The sequence below is a fragment of the Macaca thibetana genome, chromosome 8 (genome assembly GCF_024542745.1).
Source record: "Macaca thibetana thibetana isolate TM-01 chromosome 8, ASM2454274v1, whole genome shotgun sequence".
Classification (NCBI taxonomy): domain Eukaryota; kingdom Metazoa; phylum Chordata; class Mammalia; order Primates; family Cercopithecidae; genus Macaca; species Macaca thibetana.
The window spans coordinates 60,602,707-60,629,032 of NC_065585.1; the positions used below are offsets into that span (position 1 = coordinate 60,602,707).

Genomic DNA, 26,326 nt, shown 5'->3' on the forward strand with positions numbered 1-26,326 from the left:
TCAGAGCCTGTTACTGGTCTATTCAGGGATTCAACTTCTTCCTGGTTTAGTCTTGGGAGGGTGAATGTGTCCAGGACTTTATCCATTTCTTCTAGATTTTCTAGTTTATTTGCATAGAGGTGTTTATAATATTCTTTGATGGTAGTTTGTATTTCTGTGGGAACGGGGGTGATACCCCTTTTATCAATTTTATTGCATCTCTTTGATTCTTCTCTCTTCTTCTTGATTAGCCTTGCTAGCATTCTATCAATTTTGTTGGGACGTATCTCAAAATAATAAGAGCTATTTATGACAAATCCACAGCCAATATCATACTGAACGGGCAAAAACTGGAAAAATTCCCTTTGAAAACTGGCACGAGACAGGGATGCCCTCTCTCACCACTCCTATTCAACATGGTGTTGGAAATTCTGGCCAGGGCAATCAGGCAGGAGAAAGAAATAAAGGGCATTCAGTTAGGAAAAGAGGAAATCAAATTGTCCCTGTTTGCAGATAACATGATTGTATATTCAGAAAATCCCGTCGTCTCAGCCCACAATCTCCTTAAGCTGATAAGCAACTTCAGCAAAGTCTCAGGATACAAAATCAATGTGCAAAAATCACAAGCATTCTTATACACCAGTAACAGACAGAGAGCCAAATCGTGAGTGAATTCCCATTCACAATTGCTTTGAAGAGAATAAAATACCTAGGAATTCAACTTACAAGGGATGTGAATGACCTCTTCAAGGAGAACTACAAACCACTGCTCAACGAAATAAAAGAGGACACAAAAAAATGGAAGAACATTCCATGCTCCATGGATAGGAAGAATCAATATTGTGAAAATGGCCCTACTGTCCAAGGTAATTTATAGATTCAATGCCATCCCCATCAAGCTACTAATGACTTTCTTCACAGAATTGGAAAAAACTACTTTAAAGTTCATATGGAACCAAAAAAGAGCTCCCATTGCCAAGACAATTCTAAGCAAAAGGAACAAAGCTGGAGGCATCATGCTACCTGACTTCAAACTACACTACAAGGCTACAGTAACCAAAATAGCATGGTACTGGTACCAAAACAGAGATAGAGACCAATGGAACAGAACAGAGTCCTCAGAAATAATACCACACACATCTACAGCCATCTGATCTTTGAAAATCCTGAAAAAACAAGAAATGGGGAAAGGATTCCCTATTTAATAAATGGTGCTGGGAAAACTGGCTAGCCAAATGTGGAAAGCTGAAACTGTATCTCTTCCTTACACCTTATACAAAAATTAATTCAAGATGGATTAGAGACTTAAATGTTAGAACTAAAACAATAAAAACCCTAGAAGAAAACCTAGGCAATACCATTAGGATATAGGCATGTGCAAGGACTTCATGTCTAAAACACCAAAAGCAATGGCAACAAAAGCCAAAATTGACAAATGGGATCTAATTAAACTAACGAGCACAGCAGAAACTCCATCAGAGTGAACAGGCAACCTACAGAATGGGAGAAAATTTTTGCAATCTACTCATCTGACAAAGGGCTAATATCCAGAATCTACAAAGAACTCAATCAAATTTACAAGAAAAAAACAACTTCTTCAAAAAGTGGGCAAAGGATATGAACAGACACTTCTCAAAAGAAGACAGTTATGCAGCCAACAGACACATGAAAAAATGATCATCATCACTGGCCATCAGAGAAATGCACATGAAAACCACAATGAGATCCCATCTCACACCAGTTAGAATGGCAATCATTAAAAAGTCAGGAAACAACAGGTGCTGGAGAGGATGTGGAGAAATAGGAACAGTTTTACACTGTTGGTGGGACTGTAAACTAGTTCAACCATTGTGGAAAACAGTGTGGTGATTCCTCAAGGATCTAGAACCAGAAATACTATTTGACCCAGCCATCCCATTACTGGGTATATACCCAAAGGATTATAAATCATGCTGCTATAAAGACACATGCACACATATGTTTACTGCAGCACTATTCACAATAGCAAAGAGTTGGAACCAACCCAAATGTTCATCAATGATAGACTGGATTAAGAAAATGTGGCACATATACACCGTAGAATACTATGCAGCCATAAAAAAAAGCATGAGTTTGTGTCCTTTGTAGGGACATGGATGCAGCTGGAAACCATCATTCTGAGCAAACGATTCCAAGGACAGAAAACCAAACACCGCACGTTCTCACTCATAGGTGGGAACTGAACAATGAGAACACTTGGACACAGGAAGGGGAACATACACACCAGGGCCTGTCGTGGGGTGGGGGGAGGGAGGAGGGATAGCATTAGGACATATACCTAATGTAAACAATGAGTTAATGGGTGCAGCACACCAACATGGCACATGTATACATATGTAACAAACCTGTACGTTGTGCTCATGTACCCTAGAACTTAAAAGTATAATTTTAAAAAAAACCTCTTACTGTGTCTGACTGCCTCTTTGAGTCTCAACCTTGTGAAGCCATTTGCTAAAAAAGATGTAACCTATTTCTGATAGCTTCATGTCGTATAGGATTAGCTCTACAGCTCACAGCCATCACAAATTGTTTATGTTATTCTCAGGGATCTTCAAAGTAGTTTTCCTCTATTCTTCATGTGAAACTATATTGTTTATTATCTATTTTTTAATGACCTGAACAAATGGAGCAAGTTTAACATTGATTAACACTGATAGTCATGTTAGCATGCATTCGGTTAAAAAAAAAAAAAAAAAAAAAGAAAACGGTAAGATAGCCTAGACTGCCTAATACTGAATCTAGTATAGTCAATGTTCTTGGAATTCTCTCTACTTTGATTTCAGTTGCAGTGATAGGGTGTATGTAAACCCTGTTTTTTTGTTTTGTTTTGTTTTATTTTTTTGAGACAGAGTCTCGCTCTGTCGCCCAGGCTGGAGTGCAGTGGCCAGATCTCAGCTCACTGCAAGCTCTGCCTCCCAGGTTTATGCCATTCTCCAGCCTCAGCCTCCAGAGTAGCTGGGACTACAGACGCCAGCCACCTCACCTGGCTAGTTTTTTTTTTTTTTTTTTTTTTTTTTTAGTAGAGATGGGGTTTCACCGTGTTAGCCAGGATGGTCTCTATCTCCTGACCTCGTGATCCGCCCGCCTTGGCCTCCCAAAGTGCTGGGAGTACAGGCTTGAGCCACCGCGCCCGGCCAATAAACCCTGTTTTAAAAACAACAACAACTAAAAACACCTCTCAATTCTTGTGCCCAAATTTTAAACTATTTTGACCAATCAAGAATTTTATAAGTTATTGAATCAAGTGCAAAGATGTCTGTAAACGTTCAAATAATAAACAGTTTGCCTTTTTTTTTTTTTTTTTTTTTGGCTGTATTTCTCTGGGTCTGCTGAAAGGGGGTGGCTTTCATGGTAGCAGGTAGTTTTAAATGGTATTCCAGGCAGGGGAAAAAGAACTTAACATAGGCAAGACATGGCATAACACAGGCAGAAGAGTGCTTGACTTGAGGTAAATATTCAGTAAACATTATTTGAGTGATAGTTCTGTGTGCACTTTTATGAATACAGCAAAAAATAAGGATAAGGTGCTACCATCAAAGAACTTATAATTTGGTTAAGGAAATGTAACAAAAGGAGGTGATAATTAAAACACAATATACAATTTAAATAAGAATGAAAGATCATGAATAAGTCTCATCAGCCAATTCACGATTACATTCATCAATGCATGCTTCACGTATTAGAGGCTTCTGGAGTTTACAATAGGGATCAAAATATTTAATATTTGAACCGGATATTTTGAAGGATTCTCAGGAAAATAAAGGCATCCTAAAACTCATAGATCACTACGAAATATTTTTTCTTTCTTATTTGAAAGACGAAAAGAATAGATTATGGTCATTTTCCTTTAGCAAGACTGCCAAGCAAGATCTCTCTGCCCTTTCCTGTTAAGATTCCTGCAGATCTGCTTTGAGAGTGAATAATGAGCACATCTGTTGCTTAAGGCCTCATGTTTATACTCTCTCTCAGTATAAGTCCCTGAATACTCATCAGGGAGACAGGAATCCCTTTGTTTCTCACATCAATTTAAAGGATTGTCATTTACCTACTGAGGTTGTAATTTGATTTCACCAGAATTCTCAATCTCTGTCTAGGAAACAATGAAAAACAAAGGGTCAAAATGCTCCTTGCCAGAGGGCTAGCCTGATCTATCTGACCCAGCTGTGAAGTCTAGGATAGTTTGATATTTGCAGATTCCTGCCTTCAGGACTACACAGGAAAATGATTTTGGAAAAATCAAAATACTATCTGAGATTACATTTGATGGGGAAGAAAGGAACATGATTTCATTGGTTTCATTCTCTTGGAGCTCTGAAGTTTCCTTTTCATTGTTTTCAAAAGAATAGAGCAGAATCTATTGCAGGGGCAAAGCATTTGCTAATCTGAAAGACACTAAACAAAAGAGAACTAGGGTTTGAATTAGCAAAGTATGCCAGTGAGTAAATACGTTGAAGGTGAGAGGAATGAGACAGGCAAAAATTTCACACTGGCAAAAAACCAAGAGGTATATCTGGGGAATTCTGAAGGAGTCAAGTTGCCTAGGTAAGATGATTTCTGTAGAAATATGAGATATGAGAAATAATAAATGTAAGTTGAAACCAGGCTGCAGAGTACCTTGAAAGCTATACTACAGAGGCCATTAACATCAAGGAACCATTTAAAGTTTTTGACTTGGGAAGCAACAAGATCAAAAGGAGTATAAAAAAAATGTATTTAAAAGGAGGCTCAAGTACTTGGCAAGTCTAGATGTGATGAGGCCAGGATTAGGACTGTGGGTACAGGAAAGGAAAGAAAGGGATGAATGTGAGAACTGGAACGACTCAAAGACTGCAATCTCATCTTGTTAAAAAAAATTATATGTTTGCATATAGAAGGTGGTGAATGACAGATTCAGGAACGATTAGGTAAAGAATGGTACCTATCAAACCAATCACAGAGTTACCATTGGCTGTCTGAACCATCACTGTGATGGAGTATATGCTGCTATTGCAAATTAACCACAACTTTAGTGTTTTAAACAATCCAAGTTTTTTTTTTTTTTAATTTTACAGTTCTGCATATCACAGTCTGACATTGGTTTCATCAGGCTAAAATCAGTTTCACATGGCTGTGTTCCTTTCGGGTGGCTCTAGAGGATGACCCACTTCCTTGCCCATCAGGTTATTGGTAGGGTTCACTTTCATCTGGGTGTAGCACTGAGGTCCCTGTCTCCTTCCTGGCTGTCAGCTGAGGGCCTGTCCCAGCTTTTAGATGTCACCCACCATTCCTTACCTCACAGCCCTTTCCTCCATCTCCAAAGCCAGTAATGGCAGGTTGGGTATCTCTCAGAGTTTGAATTTTTCTTCCCTCTGCCATGGTATCTCTTTCTGGTAACAACTGGAAAGATTATCTACATTTAAGGACTCATGTGATTCATCTGAGCCCACCTGGATAGTCAAGGATAATTTACCCATCTCAACGTCCATATCCTTAATCAGATCCTCAAATTACCTTTTGTGTGTAAGGTGGCATTCACAGGTCCTAAGGATTAGCATACAGACAACTTTAGGGGGCTGTTAATATGTGCACACCAACAAGGACTATGAAAAAGATTATCTTTCTCTAGAAAAAGAAAAGAGGCAGCTTAGGGCAGGCTTTACAAGCACATCTAGCTCATGACAGCACTTTTGCTTGTGAAGTTCCCCCTAATCTAGAACACAGCAGACTAGTCATTAGCATTCAGATCTAGTCCGACTGCCTTTAATACTTTTTCCAACAACTTGAGATCATACTAGCTCCTTCGTTCTCTAACTACATGTTAAATTTTAGACATTACCACAGTTTTCCAACATCATGTAAATCAATTCATTCAATAATCCATTCATTCAACAATACTGAGGTTTTGTTAAAGAAACTACTGCAGATATGAGAGTTATAAATATAAACATCATTGTTGATTTCAAGAGCTCACCTATTTTGTGAGTTTTTATTTTATCTCCTCAATTAAAATGTTAGTTTCTTGAAGAGAGAATACACCTTTCAGCAGAATACTAAACCAAGGTACAATTATATGACTGACCAGTTACTAAGAATTAAAAAAATCTAATTCAACGAAAGAGCTTCTGCACAGCAAAAGAAACTATCAACAGAGCGAACCGACACCTAACAGAGTAGGAGAAAATCTCTGCAATCTATTTATCTAACAAAGGCCTAATGTCCAGAATCTACAGGGAACTCAAACAAATTTACAAGAAAAAAAAAAACAAAACATTAAAAAGTGGGCAAAGGACATGAACCATCACATCTCAAATGACATTCACGTAACCACGAAACATATGAAAAAAGCTCAACATCACTGATCAATAGAGAAATACAAATAAAAACCACAATGAGATACCATCTCACACCAGTCAGAATGGCCATTATTAAAAAGTCAAGAAACAACAGATGCTGGCGAGATGGTGGAGAAATAGGAATGCTTTTACACTGTTAGTGGGAATGTAAATTAGTTCAACCATTGTGCAAGATAATGTGGCAATTCTTCAAGGACCTAGCACCAGAAATATTATCTGACCCAGCAATTCCATTTTTGGATATATACCCAAAGGAATAGAAATCATTCTATTACAAAGATAGATGCACATGCATATTCATTGCAGCACTATTGACAATAGCAAGGACGAGGAATCAACCCAAATGCCCATCAATGATAGACTGGATTAAGAAAATGTGGTACACATATTCCATGGAATACTATGCAACCATAAAAAAGAATGAGATCATGTCCTTTGCAGGGACATGAATGACGCTGGAAACCATTATCCTCCACAAACTAATGCAGGAACAGAAAACCAAACACTGCATATTCTCACTCATAAGTGGGAGATGAACAATGGGATCACATGGACACAGGGAGAGGAACAACGCACACTGAGGCCTGTCATGTCAGGGTGAGGTGAGGGGAGGATAGAGTATTAGGAGAAATAGCTAATAGATGCTGGGCTTAATAGCTGAGGTGATGGGTTGATAGGTACAGCAAATCATTATGGCACACGATAACCTACGTAACAAACCTGTACATCCTGCACATGTATCCCAGCATTAAAAATAAAAATAAAAAATAATCAGTCTTCAATACTAACCTAATAGATTAACCTTTGATTAACAACTACAGATTTTTAAACACAATAATTATTCAAATTGCATTCAGAATGAGGGAATTCACATTTTTACTATTTTTTATATATTATACTTCACCTCATTTTGAAAGTAACTTGTCATGTCACAACATACAAGTAATAGAAACCTGCTATTTTTAATATTGTAACACTTCCTGTTGTGTAAGTCAATACACTAACTCTTACACATGGAAAGTTTTCTGTCAAAATACTTCAAGTATGACAGACAACTGTCCTACAGTTATGAATAATAAACTGAGAAATTCGAGGTAAATCAATACATGAGTGCCAGGCATTTTAGTATTAAAGAAAGCATTTAATACAGGAGGCGAATATTTACTTTGAAGTTTGAAGACGAAACTTTCACACTTTTCCCAATTAATAATAGCTAATCTTTATTTTATTTGCATATATTCATATAAGTGGAATTTTGTTACACTGATATATTGCATTTTGGAGAAGTCAGGATAGAATATTTTAAAATAGTCTGTGGCTCATCAGATTACAACTAGAGACACTAGACTTAGTTCAGTAATGAAATTTAATCTTGTTATTAAAAAAATTAGAGTCACTTCTCAACAGGTACCTTTCCAATTGATTTGACCATTACCCTTAGCTAGAGGCATATTTTACAGTGACCAACCACACATAAATGTATAAAACTGAAACAAAATCTTCATGAAATAAAATCTACTCCTCACTGCACACCTATGTATTCTACTATTCTTCATTCTGATCTATTTTAGTCAATTTGATGCCTTTTTGTTAATGCCAAGTTTAACCAACAAAGTTGATTTCATGACCCATTAATAGATCACCAACAGGTTGGACAACTCTAGTTGCAGAATATTCTATATAATTCACCTAAGAATGTAAAAACATTATTATTTCTATTTATCAAAAGTCTATAAAAGTAATTCAGGCCAGTTATTTTACAGAACAGGATAGGACAATTCATTAAATTATATGTAAGTGTATTATCATTCATTATAAAAACATTTATTAAAAACAATAAATTCTAGGTTTATTCGCTTTTTATTTACAGAAATGCTCAAGAAACAGAATGTAATTTTATTCAATAATTATCACTTGGTGTCTCCAGAAAAAGAAACTCTAAACATTTTGATAACACATTGAAAGACTGTCTGTTTTCAGTTTAGGTTTGTAAATAGTCTTTGCACATAAGTAAACTTGAAATGTTATTTTGAGTCTCCATTGTGAATCAGAACAAACACTCTTATGCCTATAAAAGCCATGATTTTTTTAAAAAGTGCACCATATTTTTCCACTCGTGAAATAACACAGTTGCCAGAATGAAATGTTAAATCAGAGGACTAGGCTTTAAACACTAAAATTAATAACATCTACAAACAGAAAACATATCAAAAATCTCTGTTCTGGAACCATGACTCCACATTCACTGGTGTTATACAAATTCCTATCAACAGAACAGAGCTGAATTTATTGCCATGAGACTATTCTGAGTATGGTAGTGATGTAGTAGAAGAACATTTTTAAATAACTTCGAGTTTAATAAGTGATGACACAAAATTTTCTCTGTCAAGTGTCTTTATTATGTGAAGTCTAAACCGCAAGGCAATTGAGAAATAAATAGTGCATTTTATTTTTTTGATTATGAAAATCTGAATTAATGTGATGAACTTCAAAAATGCAGCTTAAAGTTTTTAAGATATACATCTTAAAAACACCAAGATTGCTATTCTAATTCCATATCACAAATAAAGTAATAAAGCATATTTAAAAAATTTGCACACATTTATTGCCTAGAAAATGAATAAATTCAGGTAAAATTAATAAAAGCAAGCCCAGATCATTTGGACTAATATTGCAGAGCCATATATTCAGATTTCAAAATAGTATTCTACAGGAAAAAAAAAAAACTGAACATTTGTTAAATATTTACATCAGTCCATTCTCATGCTGCTATAAAGAACTGCCTGAGACTGGGTAAGGAAAGAGGTTTAATAGACTCACAGTTTCGCAGAGCTGGGGAGGCCTCAGGAAACATACAGTCATGGCAGAAGGGGAAGCAAACGTGTCCTTCTTCATATGGTGGATGCAAGGAGAAGTGCAGCGCAAAAGGGAGAAGCGCCTTATAAAACCATCAGCTATCCTGAGAACTTACTCACTATAAGAAGGGGAGGATGGCAGAAACTGCCCTCACGATTCAATTATCTCCACCTGGTCCCTTCTACTGCACGTGGGGATTATGGGACCTAAAATTAAAGATGAGACTCGTGCGACGACACAGGCAAACTCTATTAACATTGATAAGAAGTGGTAAAAACAGACACAATTCATGATTTTGCTGATATAATTTATAACTAAATCAGATATTTTTAAAGGAATCATAAAATTAATTAAAAATTAATTCTACCTGAATAAAACAGGAATTAATGAAAAACTAAATTGTCAAAAAACTGTAAATAACCTATTGTAGTTACACAAAGTCAGTGGGACAAAGCATATTTAAACATAATTAAGTATCTTAAGGCAGCAGAAACAGTTAAACAATAAATATATAGATCACAGAAATTCAAGATCCCAAAACTGTCATCTGCTAGTTTTCAGAAAATGTTTATCACACTGCAAAATTACAAAAATTGCTACATAAATGGTAAAGCATAACTGTAACAACAGAATTAATCACAGATTGGTTTACTCCAAGAAATTTGGTATTGTTAGGGTTTTTAATCAACATACAGAGAAACACCATTCATATGATTTTTAGGTAACTAGCTCTATGATCTTGAAAAATTAGCAATGCAATTCCAGAACTCACATCTTTCTCTCTGAATGTTACTGTTTTCCTGGTTGGTCATGGTAATAGCCAAATGCAACTATGGTCACCAACAGTGGCCACCATCAATTCTCCTTAACCCTTTCATGCATATTGTTCCTGTCTTTAAAAGACAATTTCTCCTCCTCTTTAATCTGAACTGGGCTAGTGACTTGACTTGCTGTGATCAAGAGAATGTGACTAAAGTGACATTCTTGTACTTCAGAGTCTGGGCCTTAATCAGATTGGCAGCTTCCACGTTCTCTCTCTGAGAACTTGGCACAAAGTAGCTGTCGGAGCAGGCCACATAGAGGAGAACAAAGGGGCTTCAGCTGACACCCCAGCTCGACCACCAGCTGACTGTAGCTGCATGAGTGATCACACCTGAGACCACTCTAAGTGGTCTCGTTCCTGGGACAGGAACAATAAATACACATCATCATGAGAAAAAATAAGTGCCAGTTTGCTAAGCCACTAAATTCTAAGGCAGTTTCTATTTTTTTTCTTCCAACTTTTATTTTAGGTTCTGGAGGCATATGTGCAAGTTTGTTTCATGGATAAATTGCATGTTTCTGGGGCTAATGTTGTTTCTTTTACAGAAAAAAGTATCAGAAATAATCAGTTAACTTTTTTCACATGGTCTTAACTCTTCTTCAGAAAATATGTAAATTGTAAATGCAATCTTTCTTGTGTAGCTGCCAGACCAGACCCAGATAGACCATAATAAAATAAAACACACAGTCAGTTTTTAATGTAAGCCAAAATGACTCTTCTGTATCTTTAGCCTTTCCAGGGAATACAGTGAACTCAGAAATCCCTGCTAAATCTGATGAGTAAATTGCAACAGCCTGGTCTCCGTTCTTGGGGATCTAGAAAGGGAACCCAGTGTGTATATTCACATGAGCTTCCATCACACAACTAGACTGCTGAAACACACAGCATGTTATCACTGCTTTTTTTAGGCACTAAGTTTTATACACTTTTCTGTTTTTTTTCTGGCTGTTCAGAATCATCAATAAGTATGAAAATTAAAGGTGGGATAAAAAGATAATAAGTAGTTTGACCACAAAAACACAAGCCTGTATACAAGCATAATCAGGAAAAACATATTATTTAATGAATATCTGAATCACTATGTCCCCCAAAACGTGAAAATCTCATCATTTCACATAGTCCATCTAAAAAAATTATTGAACTGCCATGAGGAAGATTGTGTTCTGGTCTCACATTTAATGCTGAGTATCCCTGTTCAAGTCGCTTAACTTCTTTATGCCTCATTTTACTGAACAATTAGAATGATAATACCTGTCCCTACATACATCACAGGAAATTTGTTCAAATAAATGAGATAACATATATGAAAGTGCTTTTGAAGACTACCTAAGAGGGTAGTTAACGACACGAGAAAAATGTAAGGCATGGAATACAGAAGTTGGAGGGGAATTTAGAGGTCAGGCTATGCAACATTTCTTCTGCATTATCATTCACCTTGTGCTTGACCTACATTGTAAAGGCGGGTCATTTCATTTTCAGACAGCTCTAATTATTAGTAATGAGCTTAAATAATCTGTGTCCTTGTCACTTCTGCCCTCTGGCCCTATTTCTTTCCTCCAGAGAACGATGGAACATTTCTATTACACCCCCAGTTCAATTTGGTACAAAAGCATATTGTCAGAAACGAGCGAGGACTTAGGCCACAGACATAAATAACATGTTAGTAAGATGAGGTCTGCATTCTCACATCCCTTGCAGTCTAGCGGAGACTGACACAAGTATCAATAAATTAATGTCTTTCGATGTGGTAAGTCCTCAAACAATAAAGATAGAACAGAAACACAAAGAGAACACAAAATAGGGAGTGGTTCATACCTGGGAATATCGAGGAAGTCCTCACAGACAAGGTATCTCTAGAGCTGAGCTGTGAAAGACATCATGGGAATGAGTTTGTGGGAAAATGTTAAAAAGTGACTTTGTGGGGAAAGGCAATACAGTAACAATCCTTGAATTATATGCACCCAATATCACCTTGGTAAAAAATTATTAAACCATCTTTATATCATCTTTAAACAAATCATCTACTTTTGAATCATTAAAATTACTGTAATTTATCTGACTGTATTACAATCTTTTTTTTTTTTTTTTTTTGAGACGGGGTCTCGCTCTGTTGCCCAGACTGGAGTACAGTGGCCGGATCTCAGCTCACTGCAAGCTCCGCCTCCCGGGTTCACACCATTCTCCTGCCTCAGCCTCCCGAGTAGCTGGGACTACAGGCTCCCGCCACCTCGCCCGGCTAGTTTTTTGTATTTTTTTTTAGTAGAGACAGGGTTTCACCGCGTTAGCCAGGATGGTCTCGATCTCCTGACCCCGTGATCCACCTGTCTCGGCCTCCCAAAGTGCTGGGATTACAGGCTTGAGCCACCGCGCCCGGCCTGTATTACAATCTTAAGAATGAGAATCAGAAACAATATGCCAAGTCCCAGACACAAGTTATAGAGAGAATGCCTTTTTTTGATACAATCAAATACTGCAACTTGTTTATTTGGGCAAGGAAAAGGAGTTGTAGAAGCCACCTGTGAGGAAAAGAAAAAGTAAACGAAAGAACACCTAGTTCATCTTCAACTAAGCACTTCAGAGTGTGGCTTCACTAGTCTTTCTGTAGGACTGTATTTACTGTTTCAACGTAAATGTAGAATTTAATATTTATTCCTATAAATTTTCATTTTGTTGACACTGATTGTAGTCAAATAAAATTTACTGAATTCTCATTTTGTTGTATAATATATTAATTATATCACTCATTTTTACAATATTTGAAATCCTGAGATACTCACCCACGTTATCTGTGCTCATCTAAATTCCTGATGAGACAAACAGATAAAGGAAGAGGACCACAAGCAAATCCCACCACCACAATCCTCCACTTTATTGAAAATCTGATAAACAACACTACGTACATGTGGCTACCTCAGTCCTCAGGCTTCAGACACCAAATAAGCTGTTTCCAAGTTCAAGAACTGTGTGTCTAGATATCCTCTAGAATTTTCATGTAGATACCCAACAAGAACTCTAAATTCAGTAGTCCAAAACTCCTTTTTTATTTCTATTTGTCCTTGAAATATTTTCCTGTTACTATCCCACTTGCATAGAGGCAGTTTTATCCTAATAGTCTCATCTAGAAATGAGTTTTTTTCCCCACAAAATAATTTGTTCTTTAAAGAGTAAATAAGTTTTAAATATCCACAAACTGATGTTTGTAGCAAACATTTTTGCCTATTTTAAATTTTTACTGGGAAAATAAAGCCAATGAAGCTTCAGGAGTTGTACCTTTCCAGTTAGATAGCTTATGAACTCACACAGAGAAAAGATGCTTTGAGTATGACAAGTGCCTGTTGCCTAATGCCCTAGAGTTACTCCTAGTCTGCCAACAATTGGCCATGAATCAGGCATGATGTAATTTCTGACCTGGTTTTAGAAGGCATATGTTAATATCACCATGACGATGTTGATGAAAATTTGTAACACCAAAAGGTTTTCCTGCTATGAACCTTTAGCATTTTATGGCTGTGCCTGGTATTTTCCAGTCCCATTAAGTAATTAAGTGGGGCTTCATTTTGTCAAAGTGTCATTGCTCTAAGTATGACCCTTCAACTCCAGGCATAGCCTGTTGTAACTGGAACTTAAGTAGGCAAAAACAATGAAATCCTGCATAAATTTTCTTCTGTAATTATAAGATTCAATAATCTGTGACCTAATGCTCTATAAAGCAATTCATGCTAAAAGTAGGGCTCTACCAACCACCTGAACATTTTCTAATTGCATTTACTGACCAAATTATTTATGCAATCTTTTTCTCAGCAAGTTTCTTTACTTTATTAAGAAAAATTTTTGTTGTAAAAAAAAATTACTTTAAAAAAAAAATCTCTAATTCCCCAAAGTTTATACTCACAATAAAAAACTAATAAATATAATAAATAATATAATAAATATATTTATATTGGGGTTATATTGGTTTAATATGCTTATTAAGCATCTGTTATGGCCAGAAATTATCTCATTTAATCCTCAAAATAATACAGCAGATAATATTAGCGAGACACAGAAGAACATAGGTAAAGTTATGGATTGGGGGACAGAAGCCCGACTCAATTCCTATGCTTGCATTCAGCTGTCTGGGTAAATTACTTAACCTCTTTCTACTTCAGTTTCCTAATTAAGAAAGTTAGCATGATCATTGCAGTACCATTCCCTAGAGTTGTCTGAGAATTAAATAAGTTAATTCATGTAAGGCCCTTAGAATAAGAAAAGTGAATTGAGACACAAAGAGGTTAACTCATTTGTTGAAAGTTACAAAGTCAATAAATAACACTGCCCTGATTCAGAGAAATTTCTGTTACCTAAGTCCAGTTCACTTTCTCTACCACCGCTGCATGATGAGCCTACTATTTTAAGGATACAGCCAAGATAAGGACATCAAGTAGTGCCAAAATTACTGAAAAAGTTCTCAGGACAGGAAGCATAACCTTCTAGAATGTCTTTTAATGTAAATCACTCTCAGTTAATACATAGGAAGCCCCTTTCCTGCTATTTAATATAAGAATACAACTTGAATTAATGAAAATTGTTAAGTAGCAAAATACAGGTTTCTGCTAGAAAATTTAAAATGCTGTTCAGAAAGTAGAAATGTTATTCTTTGTGTAAGAACACATGTTAAGAGACAAACCTGAATATATTTTTGCATATACATAACTCTACTCTTGCAAGGCATATTTGAAGACTTTATATTAAGACTCAAAACTAGAACAGAAAATGTGGTACACAGAAACAGCTGACAGATGTTGGCAAACAAGCCAGCACATATAACCCTTCCCAACCTTAGAGATAATTATACCCTTCACCAGCAATCAGACATACCCTTTGCAGCTCTGGCCTTTGGTGGACCTGTAATTGTGTAAATTGTTTCTTTTACCATCACCCAGATTATTTCATGATATTCAGTCTATGCCTTTCAAAATATTTTTAAATGAAACCTTACTCATAATCATAATAATTTTGCTAAGTGGTATCCTTAGTTATGCTCCTGGTTATAAAAGGGAAAAATATCTTCTAATTTAGTCTACAGTGAAATTATATGGAATATCTCATTCATTCATCCATTTCTATATAATTGGTTTTGAAAAATTTAAATAAATTTTCTGGGGAAAACTCTATATAAGTGCATGCAAACATGGACATAGTCATTTCAGATGTGCACCTATAATTATGTCATTTATAATTTATTTTTGCACAAATATTTATTGTTTATTCTGCAGCAATGTTTAATGAATAGAAAGATAAACAGGGAAAAGTTTCTCCATGAAAAAGTTCAAGTGATTAAAAAAAATGTCAGACTCTTAAATTTGGATTTCAAATCTCTGCACCCACTGGTCCTGACTGAACTTTCTAGAAAAACTTGCACTAACTCCATCAATGATCTGAAGCACCAGTTAAAACAGGTTCTTTTGAATTTACAAATACATCCTGAACTTACCTGGTTAAAATATTTGTTCTAAGGGTTTGATGATGTTTTCCCAAATTCTGTCAATTTAAATTCAATATATCTTTTAATATCATCTTAACTAATTTTTCCATGATCTTCACCAATCAAAAATAATCTGTATTTTTTCAGCACTTTCAAATTACTTTTACATGGCGTTTCAGACTCTGCAGTGACTTTGGTAACTCTTACTATAAGAAAGTTCTATAAAGGCAGAGTCTGTATCTAAAATTTTATGTCCTACACATTCTAGCATAGTAGCTTACACATACAAATTATTCTGCAAATATTTACTGAAATAAGTTTTTTAAATAATTAAGACTTTCAGTTTAAGCATGCATCATTTTGTGATATGAAACTGACTCACCCTTCTGATATGGTTTGGCTGTATCCCCACCGAAAATCTCATCTTGATTGTAACCCTATAATCCCCATAATGCCCACATGTCAAGGGAGAGACCTGGTGGAGATAACTGCATCATGGAAGCAGTTTCCCCCATGCTGTTCATGTTCTCCTGAGAATTCACTCACGAGATCTGATGGTTTTCTGACTGTTTGGTAGTTCCTCCTGCATTCATCATTCTTCCTGCCACCTTGTGAAGAAGGTCCCTTGTTCCCCCTTTGTCTTTGGCCATGATTGTAAGTTTCCTGAAGCTTCCCCAGCCATGCTGAACTGTGAGTCAATTAAACCTCTTTCTTTTCTAAATTACCTAGTCTTGCGCAGTTCTTTACTGCAGTGTGAAAACGAACTAACACACCTCCACTTTTTCATTCAATTTGACACCACCCTCACTCCCACACACACAAACTTTAGCATTCCAACATATTAATTTGTAGAACTCAGGAAAATATTCACAAGCCAAAGGCAATTGGAGCCCTCAGGAAAGATACTCAAGCTAAATCCAAGTAAAGGAAAGTTTGCTCACCCTTTCTATCATGATGTGTCCCAATGTCAAAGGCACAAGGGTTTCCCTGATCACAGGGCCTGCAATCCCACAGACTTTTATAGAACAGCTAGCCAAGGAGACCAAATTTCATCTCTACTTTCCTTCCATTTGCACTTCTCTGACTACATTATTTGAGGGCAGGCTAGCCAAGTATCGGAATTGCTTCAGTTGGAGTGGTACAAACAATTTGAACAAGTACATTTAATATTATAATTTAATCTTATATCTTTAAAGCAAAAATAGTTTACTGTTTTTTAAAATATATACAACAGAAGATAACATTAACTTAGCTCGTGTTGATAATGAAAAGGCAAATAATTTTAGTAATGGGGGTAAAAGGAACATGGTCTACTAGAAGTTACAATCTCTGGGAAGTTTATATTTTATGGTTGCTAAAACCAGTAGAGCACTGAACATATCATGATGCGTTGGTCAACCTATTTACAAAAAGTTGAGGAATAATATTTTCATCTATTCAGGAACACCAGTTTCCACAAAGACAGTATGGATTGAGCTGAAGTGGAGAGGCAATAACATGCCACATGTTGGAATAAGAAATTGGCAGTAGGCAAGGATGAAGCAATGAAAAACTGTGAGAGTGCTTTTCTCTATCAACAATGTCAGACGAAGAAATACCATTTTAAATTATCCAAGAATAAATTCTACTTTACCTAGCCAGACGGAGGGTAACTGAGAGATTTCCTAATTCAAGAGACCTATACCTATGCAAAAACAAGATCCAAAAAGGACGATGTTTACCTGTCAACTGCTTTTCTATTTTAAGGTCTGATACAAGAACTGTAACAGCACCCCAGGGGTTCAAGAGCAGGATAATTAGAACCTTTCCCAATCAATTACTATTCAAATAACAGACATGGAAAGACCTCTTTTCATTCAACAGTAAATAAAGTAAAATGAGACTACAGGGCCGGATGTGATGGCTCACGCCTATAATCCTAGCACTTTGGGAGGCCGAGGTGGGTGGATCATGAGATCAGGAGATGGAGACCATCCTGGCCAACACGGTGAAACCCCATCTATACTAAAAAAAATACAAAAATTAGCTGGGCGTGGTGACGCACTCCTGCAATCCCAGCTACTAGGGAGGCTGACGCAGGAGAATCACTTGAATCCGGGAGGTAGAGATTGCAGTGACCTGAGATCGCACCACTGCACTCCAGCCTGGGCAACAGAGCAAAACTCTGTCTCAAAAAAAAATAAATAAATAAATAAAAATTTTTTAAAAAGATGAGACTGCAGAACTACACACAGACACATATACACAGACATATTTATAAGAAGGGCAGTAATATTGTTTGAAAGGTATATATATATCAAATAAAGGGCACAGGCTATTAAAGAAGTAGTTTTAGTCAACGTAAGTACAATGGCAAAAAGAAAATCAGAAGCCATACACAAAGTCCTTACATAGAAAACTAAATCTACAACATAAATGACAAATTAGAAGACTCTCACATTATGCGAGGAGATAAAGATATGTGGAAGCAAATTAAACATAGGATACTGATGTTCTTAAAGAAAATATCAGAACACATGGCATATATACAACATTCAAAAATTAAGTAATTTATTTGGAATGCTAAGCTTGAAAACTGAAGGGGTTATCAATTATACATCAACTTAATTAAAAACCATCATCAGTTAAGCCTATTTCAGGGATTTTTTTCTAGTTATTTGAGGATAATGAAAAAAGTCAGGGAGAGAAAAGCAGGTCATGTGCATCAGGAATCGAACTTGCCTCAGACTTCTCTTCACCACTAAATTATAAAGATCATTCAAGCAATGTCTACAGGAACGCTAGCTATCTATGACCCTAAATAGCCTGTTGTCATTTCTTTTTTTCCATCTGAGCTTAAAAATACATAGTTGAATATGAATGCCTTCAGAATAGGCCTGCATCTCTGCATCATGCCATAGACTTTACCTATGATCTTACATTAGGCACATTTCACAATTTACATTTCCAGCTTGTACCGTGTAGGCATTTGTGAGTTTCCATTAACCTCTAGTTTATGAAGAATTTTATAACTAACTAATATTTAATTTGTTTCTGAAGCAAAAGAATTTGATTTCTGATACAATATCTTCATGTAACTCTGAAAAATATATCCAAAAGTGAGCACTGGCTACCTATAAATAAAACAAATGATAGTAATAGGGAAGGCCTAGTTTATTAAGTGTTGGTAGACTATGCCGAAAACAGTGAAAATGCCGAGGTTTCTCTCAATGTTTGTCACAAATAGGGTGCACCACAAAATGTAATTGTAGAAAGTTTGGATTCAAAGATAAAAATACAACAGTTCATCTTATGTAAGGATATATCAACAAAACCTGTGAAACAAGTGAGTTAAGGGGATAGGGGAAGTAAAGAGTACTAATTCCCCTACTTTACATAGATTAAGTTGATATAATTTCCTCATTAACATTAATAGAGAAATATAGGTTCAAGTATTAAGAAAAAACAAAACAAACAAACAAACTGAAATGGAACAGGATAATTTGAAAAGGAAAATAAATCTTTCTAAAACTTCTCCCCAATCATTAGAGACAAAAAAAAGAAGTGAAAATAAATTCCACATATTAAAAGAAAAAAACAAATGTATAAACAAATACACAAAAAACAAAAGGCAGGAATGAAAACAGCAAATATAATAGCCTATCAGCTGTGACAGTAGAAGTCAATAGATTAATGCCCTTATTAAAATACAAATATTTTCAGATTGTGAATAAAAATCAGCTATATGCAGTTTTCAAAAAAAAGAAAACATGAAAATGTCATACAAAGGTAAGGTGAAATGTACACTCAAGGACAAATATATCAATTTCAGACAAAGTGGAATTTTTTAATGGGTGTGTTTGTTTGTTTAATATCAGTCTAAATAGACTCTAGACTCTAAAATTAGATAGAACTTGCTTCTTTGAAAAAAACAAACAACAGTTTGCACTGCCAGAAAAGGACCATAATTCAAAAGTGGTGTCAAGGAGACAATTTTATTATGTAAGAGTCAGCATATTTACTATTTGACAATGAAAGTAAATTACTATCAACATTTATAATAAATATACTAACAACTTTGTTTCTGTATCCCAAGACAGTATCTTTGCAGAAATAGAATGGCAACTTGATCTGAATGGCAGAATTTCTGAGTCCTCCTGTGAGGTCTACATTTCACAAACTTGATGCTGCAAAAGCCATTATTTAAAATGTTATTTGCTTTAGTTTTCTTAATTCTTTAAAGAAAATAATAATGCCTTCCCCATCTACATTTGTACAAGAGTGTGGGAAGTAAAGAAGGCCTTCACGGTTAAAAACAACTTGTAAATGTTTCTTAGAACTCCTTACCTGTCATGTTGTGTTCTGGAAACACTCTTTCAACATTACTCCTTTTCGAATTTTAAGAACCTATTTAATACTGAAGAATTAGGAACAAATAACTGTGCAAGAAAGAATAAAAATCAACTGACATGCTAAAACCGAGTAGAAGAACCCAGGGAGATATGGTTCCAAAGTATAACTTTTAGAATAGTTACTTTCGTCCCGGTGCGGTGGTTCACGACTGTAATCCCAGCACTTTGGGAGGCCGAGGCGGGAGGATCACAAGGTTAGGAAATCGAGACCATCCTAGCTAACACGGTGAAACCCCGTCTCTACTAAAAATACAAAAAAATTAGCCAGGCGCGGTGGCGGCGCCTGTAGTCCCAGCTACTCAGGAGGCTGAGGCAGGAGAACGGCGTGAACCCGGGAGGCGGAGCTTGCAGTGAGCCGAGATCGCGCCACTGCACTCCAGCCTGGGCAACAAAGCGAGACTCCATCTCAAAAAAAAAAAAAAAAAAAAAAAAAGAAAAGAAAAAGAAAAAAAAAAAAAGTTACTGTCTAGCCAAAGGTCGAGGAAGTGAAAATGGGGGCTGTTTGGTCCTCTCTTTTTATTCATTACACCCTATTTTCCATTAATTTACAGATAAATCTTTAGTAAAAGTCTCAAAGAAAGTACATGATAGACTGAAAAATCACCTTTTTCACACTAAGGAAAATCAGCATTGACTACAACATCAATTTTTGCATATAATTTTTTGAAGCAATTCAGCAGCATGTATGTATTGTTTTCACTTTCTTCTAAGCAAAAATTCATATAATTCTATATTTCTATGAAATTGCCTATATTTAATATACCAAAGTTTTGTCCATAGCAACATTAAAAATGGCCATTATGTCTCTGGGTGGTGGACACCTGTAATCCCAGCTACTCAGGAGGCTGAAGCAGGGGAATCGCTTGAACCCAGGTGGCAGAGGTTGCAGTGAGCTGAGATCATGCCACTGCACTCCAGCTTGGGCAATGACAGCAAAATTCTGTCTCAAACAAGCAAACAAACAAAAAAATGAAACATAACATCTCTGGACTGCATTTCAATATAAATTAAACAAACCACGTATAAAAGAGGAAGATACACCTGAAGCTCTTCTTACTACCATCTGCTCAGTTGCTTATTGTAATTTGAAGTTCAACAAGACTTTTTAAAATTTTAGAACATTATTGTGAACTGCTGTTTGACTGCCATATTAAAATTTTTGAGTGCTACGAAGCCTCTGTTTCCCTACAATTAAAAGGTATGGATAGATAATTTGATTTCTAGCTTTCCTTTCTATATTGTCTCAGCTGTTTCATAAAGCAGGACATTGGATAGTGTAATAAATTAATCTGAAACATGAATAAAATTAGAAATCCCATATCAATATTTTAATAAATTTTGGAACATTTTTCAAAATATTTTACTTACTAAAAAAATCACCTTTTTGTATCTTCATGTTATTTTGTTATTAATAGCTTGATTATGTGTGTATAGGAAAAAAAAATATTTGAACTCAAAATTAACAATACATTAACTCCAGGTACTATTATTTATTTTATATTTTCTCTCCCTGGTAATTTTTTTCAATGGACTTAGAATCTTCTACATGTAGTATAGTGCAGTAGAATATATATTCTCTAAGACATCAAGAGGCCCAAGTGGTCCTAGATTGAAAACAATCTAGAGGCATCCTCTGATTTTCCAGAATTCAGTTTAGTCTTCTATAAAGTGCAGAGAAAATATGTCCTCAACTATTTTTCAGTTTTAAGACTATAGTATTCCACATTCACCTTTATCACTTCCTCAAGTAATTGTGTTTTGGCCTTTAAAATAGTAGAATTGTAAAAACAAAGTTAAAAGAATCACTTATCATTTCAAAAATGTTTTGATAAAGTTACAAATTTTAATCGCTTATTGATATAACGTAAGTTGCTGGCGTATCTTAAAGGAGACACTTTAAATTTGGGTTATACTATGTTTTCTTCTCAATGATGTGGAACTCAGATAGGTCAGGTCTAAACATTTGTCTAAACTCTTACACAGTTTTGTCTTGCAAATTTTACAGCAATCTAACAGGTCAGATGATTTTGCCTGGCTAAATACAGTGAAATTATAGTAGGAAAAAGGAAGAACATAAATAACAACTTTTTATTTTAATTTATAAAGTTCCAGGCAATCTTCCTTTAATTAATTCCTTACCCAATTTTGTGATGTTAGAGTTTCTTGAATATCAGCTCATTTGTATTTTTCAGTATTTTAAATAATTCCAATATTGTTTCACGCTGCCTCAATATTGCCAACATAGTTCATTTTAAAATAATATTGCCTCTTTTATCATAATGAATAACTACTTTTGTTCAAGAAATGCTTCTTCCATGACTATGAAATAAAGAAATATATAAAAAGAGAACCATGACTACAAAGTGGTATTTCTTTCTTTTTTTCTTGACATAATCAAGTTGGATAATTTATGTTTGTGGTATTTCAAGCTACCTTTAAAACATCAAGTCTCTGAAGACTTCTTTGATTTTCTTCTTTATATTCTGTAACTCAAAAGGAAAATGTAAATCCTGCCACAAAATGAAACTGCTGCTGCTTATATGCTCTCATTTTGGAAGCATATAAATATGAGTTAAATATGAGTTTGAATAATGCACAGATTTCATGCCAACATTCAATACGATAGAGTCTCAACCCAAAATGTCCAATAGCATCAGAACAGATAACAAAAAAGAAGAGTGAGAGGAAGAATGTTTTCTCCATCTACAGCATCACAATGTAAATCTAAAAACAGGAGAGAACGTTTTGGTGGAGAATATAAGATGACTACGGATTATGCAAAAGCAAACTATATTTGCAACAAACGAAGACAGCATCGAATTACTGCTGTTACCATTTTGTGGAAACAATATTAGAACAATCGTTAATGATGTATGAATTCTGACCACAAAGAGCTCGTAGGTGTATTAAGAGGGACACATCAAGTGCTATCCCCTGGGAAAGACAAGGCATTGTTTGCCTATCAGCAGATTATTTGGTCCAGGTTTGATAAAGTTGCTGAATAGGACTATTACTGACTAATCTTTACTTCTATTTACTCCCAAAAACTACCTGAAATGTTGTTCAGGCTGTAAGCCTACACCTGGACAATTTATTTATGAGAATCCTAAAGAGATAACTCCTGATGGCCTGATGTAGCCAACTAAACTTAATCACATATTTTGGTACCAAGCATATAAATTGGTAATCCTCTTATTTTTTCCTCTCAGGTACATAAAGCCCTCCCCTAAGCAAATTAAATGAGGAATAAGCTGCATGTACCTCATTTATGTATATTACTGTTGCAATTATCATGATTAAAATTTATTACTTTAGTAAACTAAAGCACAAAAATTGTTTATACTTTGAAATTATTTTCCACTTGACAAAGAGCTTTTATAAAATATATTCCTTTGACATAATACACAGAGGAACTGTTTCTACTTTGGTGTCATTCTGAAGACGTACAAATTAATGCAAAGCTAGGATAGTCTGAGTCCCACCATTTATTTTATTTGCATAACTGAAACTCTGGCAGACTGTTTTTAGTGTTATCACTGCTTAAGTAGCAGAACTGTGAGCAGATGGTGAGCTGGCTCACTTCGATTAGACATGTCTGGATTATTACACTTGAAGGGGTACTTTATTATAAGCTCTTGGAAAATAATACAAGAAATTCTTTTTAGAATAGAATTTGGAATAACCAAAACCAAACCAAACAGATTTATTTAACAATTCACTGGTAATTAAAGCCTGCATCCTATTCTATATTTACACATTTCCAGGTTTGGACTACGTTTGTTTGTTTGTTTGTTTGTTTTAATTCAAAATGTATCATTAAATTGTTGCACAAACTTGCAGGAATAAACTTCAAGAAAACCTGATCTTTGACCTGCTAAAGGATAGTACACTTGGTATGCTAACCTTGAGCAAAATTCAGTAACATGTTGGGAGTGCTACTACCAGTTACATGTACCTCTTAAGCAATACATAAATATTAAAACAAACCAAAAGGGTTTAAGACATCACAGAAGAATGATAAAGAAACGCCAAGAAAAACCTAATGGTCCAATGAATGCTAGGGCACATTTGACATACTTGAATGGCGTGGGATATTTGCTCCTCTAATAGGAATAATGTGGAAAGTTTCTGGCTTCGTACAACCATTTCTACCCAGTTAAGTTCTTGTTAACTTCTTTAAATTCAAGAAACTTGTATACTTTGACGGTGATGTCTTTCCATAAATCACCATCGTGATTTGGATAATCGCAATTTGGATAATTACGCTAACCCTATAAAACAGACATGTCTATGCAGTTTATGCTACAGATGTATGTACTGAAGGCCTGACTGCACAAGTTCATGCAACTAGTAAATACAAAAGCTAAGATCTGGACACAGCCAATCTCACTTCAAAGTCTGTGTTGTTAACCATCATGCTTTCTGAGGGTCATAGACATTTGATGGCCATTAGAAAATAATACAGATGGATGATCGGGTTTTTTTGGTTGGAGATTGGTCAGTTGTTTTACTTAGTGGTGTGGAAAAGCATCCACCCATGTCTCTCCTCCTCCACATCCAGGTCTTTGGTACATACCACACCTGGACTGTGGCAATAGCCTCCTGGAGGCTCAGCCCTCTATACACCTCCTCACCACCCATCAGTCCTCTAAGCAGAAGCCCAGTTCTGCTTTAGGATCCTGCTTAAGTCTCCAATCTCATCTCAGATCATTTATCCACAGGGACTTTTTTCCAACCACATTGGCCTTCTGGCAGTTTCTAATTGTGAGAAGGTCTTTCCTATCATGTTTTCCATAGCAATCCCTTCTTTCTACATCTGGAAAATTCTTATCTGGATTTACATCTCAGCTTAAATATCAGTTCTTCAGGGAAGCTTTTCTAGTCTTTCAATCTAATTTGGTTGTCCCTTGTAAGTTTCTTCCCTGAAAATCTCCCTGGCAAATTTTTATGATTTGTTGTCATATATTTGTTTTGTTTCTCTTACTAACTTGTAAGTTTCTTGAAGGTAAAAACAGTTGCTATTCACTACCATAGCCTTAGGTCTGAGCATAGTGTCTGACACAAAGTAGATATTTATATGGTGAAAGTTGGCGGAAAGTAAGAAAGGGAAGGAAAGAGAGAATGAGGCAGGGCGGGGAAGGAAGGGAAAAGCTCACTCTAAGTGAGCTCCATCTGTCTTCACTGGTGCTGTTGTCTACCTCTTGGGGGTACACCTGTGTTCTTGGCATAATTATCCAATTATGAAATTACCCAAAGAACACCTCTCTCTCAGGACCACTGTCACTACTACCATTTTACTGTCTTCCTTTGGCTTCTGAATACCAACACATGATATTACACCATTCAGGGCTTGATTTCTCCATGCTCTCTTTTCTGTGAAGCTCTCTCTCTCTGCTTTTGCTTTCAAAGCTGCACTTTCTCTTTGTCAATTAAGATTCCTCCCAGGCTGTGCTTTAATTATTAAAACATTCTTCTTTGTAGTGAGGGTAAATCTGCCTTCTCATACCCTTTATTCATTGATCCTGATTCTGTATCCTGGAGCAGCTAAAACCTGTTGCCCCACCCACCCTACAGCATTCCTTCAGATTATTTAAACATGCTATCATGCATACCCCTGTGTCTACCCTTCTCCAGGCTAAAAATTTACTTTAATGTTAATAAATGTCCTTATGAATATATGCTATCCAAAACTATTCAAACATCTTAGACGTGATAAGTCACACGCATATGCTCAAACAGCTAATGACAACAACAATAAGAACAGCAACAGAGTATGTGAAGATTTCCTGAATATCTAATTTGCTCCTTTCAAGCATTTTCTATGTGAAGCCTTCTCTGAATCCAGACCCCCAAGCAGAATTTATCAGCCTTTCTTTTGGACCACCAATCTAAGAGTCCAAATTCCTCTATATTTTTTTACAATCTTGTAAAACTGTTTATATCAATCTGTCCTAAAAGACACTTCAGAAGCTGCTAATTATTGTTTAAAGTCCATTGTCCTCTTCTTCATTTTACTGGGAGAAACTTCTCAGTGAGTCTCTTGTGTTTCTGCACATCTTGCTAGCAGAGACAATTGTTCCAGATTATCTTTCCAAGAATTTTTGCATAGCAAAGAACCTCGGAAGACAGGAACAGCGTCCCTCTCTAGAACAAGGGTAGATTTGTTTGCTGAACAGTCGGAGGATCATGTTGCCCTTCAGTGCAAAGTCCAAGGAAGTTTACTTCTAGCCCATTGCAAAGATTGAGATTTTCCTAGCTCAAGGTTGCTCATCTGTGAAGCGTATACACTACATGTGCAGTATCCACTTGAGTCACTCCATGTTCCACTTGTAGGACTTAAGAACAAGGGTAATTGCGTGAACTTGAAAATCACTCTCCCTTCTGTGCCTTAATTAATAAAGTCTTTTGTCTCTGACTGAGGAATTTTGTGCCTTCTGCCAGC

The 26,326-nt window shown here is 35.8% G+C and overlaps 1 protein-coding gene across 4 annotated transcripts in view; it reads right to left on the reverse strand.

Moving 5' to 3' along the window:
• RALYL (RALY RNA binding protein like) overlaps positions 1-26,326 on the reverse strand; it is a 715,531-nt gene that overhangs the window by 627,581 nt on the left and 61,624 nt on the right. The window contains exon 1 of one of the 4 annotated variants that reach the window (XM_050801560.1): positions 11,845-13,886. The exons of the other annotated variants lie outside the window; for them this stretch is intronic. The gene's annotated coding sequence lies outside the window, so the exon portion shown is untranslated. Of the gene's footprint in view, positions 1-11,844; positions 13,887-26,326 lie in introns of those variants that run through there. 4 annotated transcript variants of the gene reach the window in all.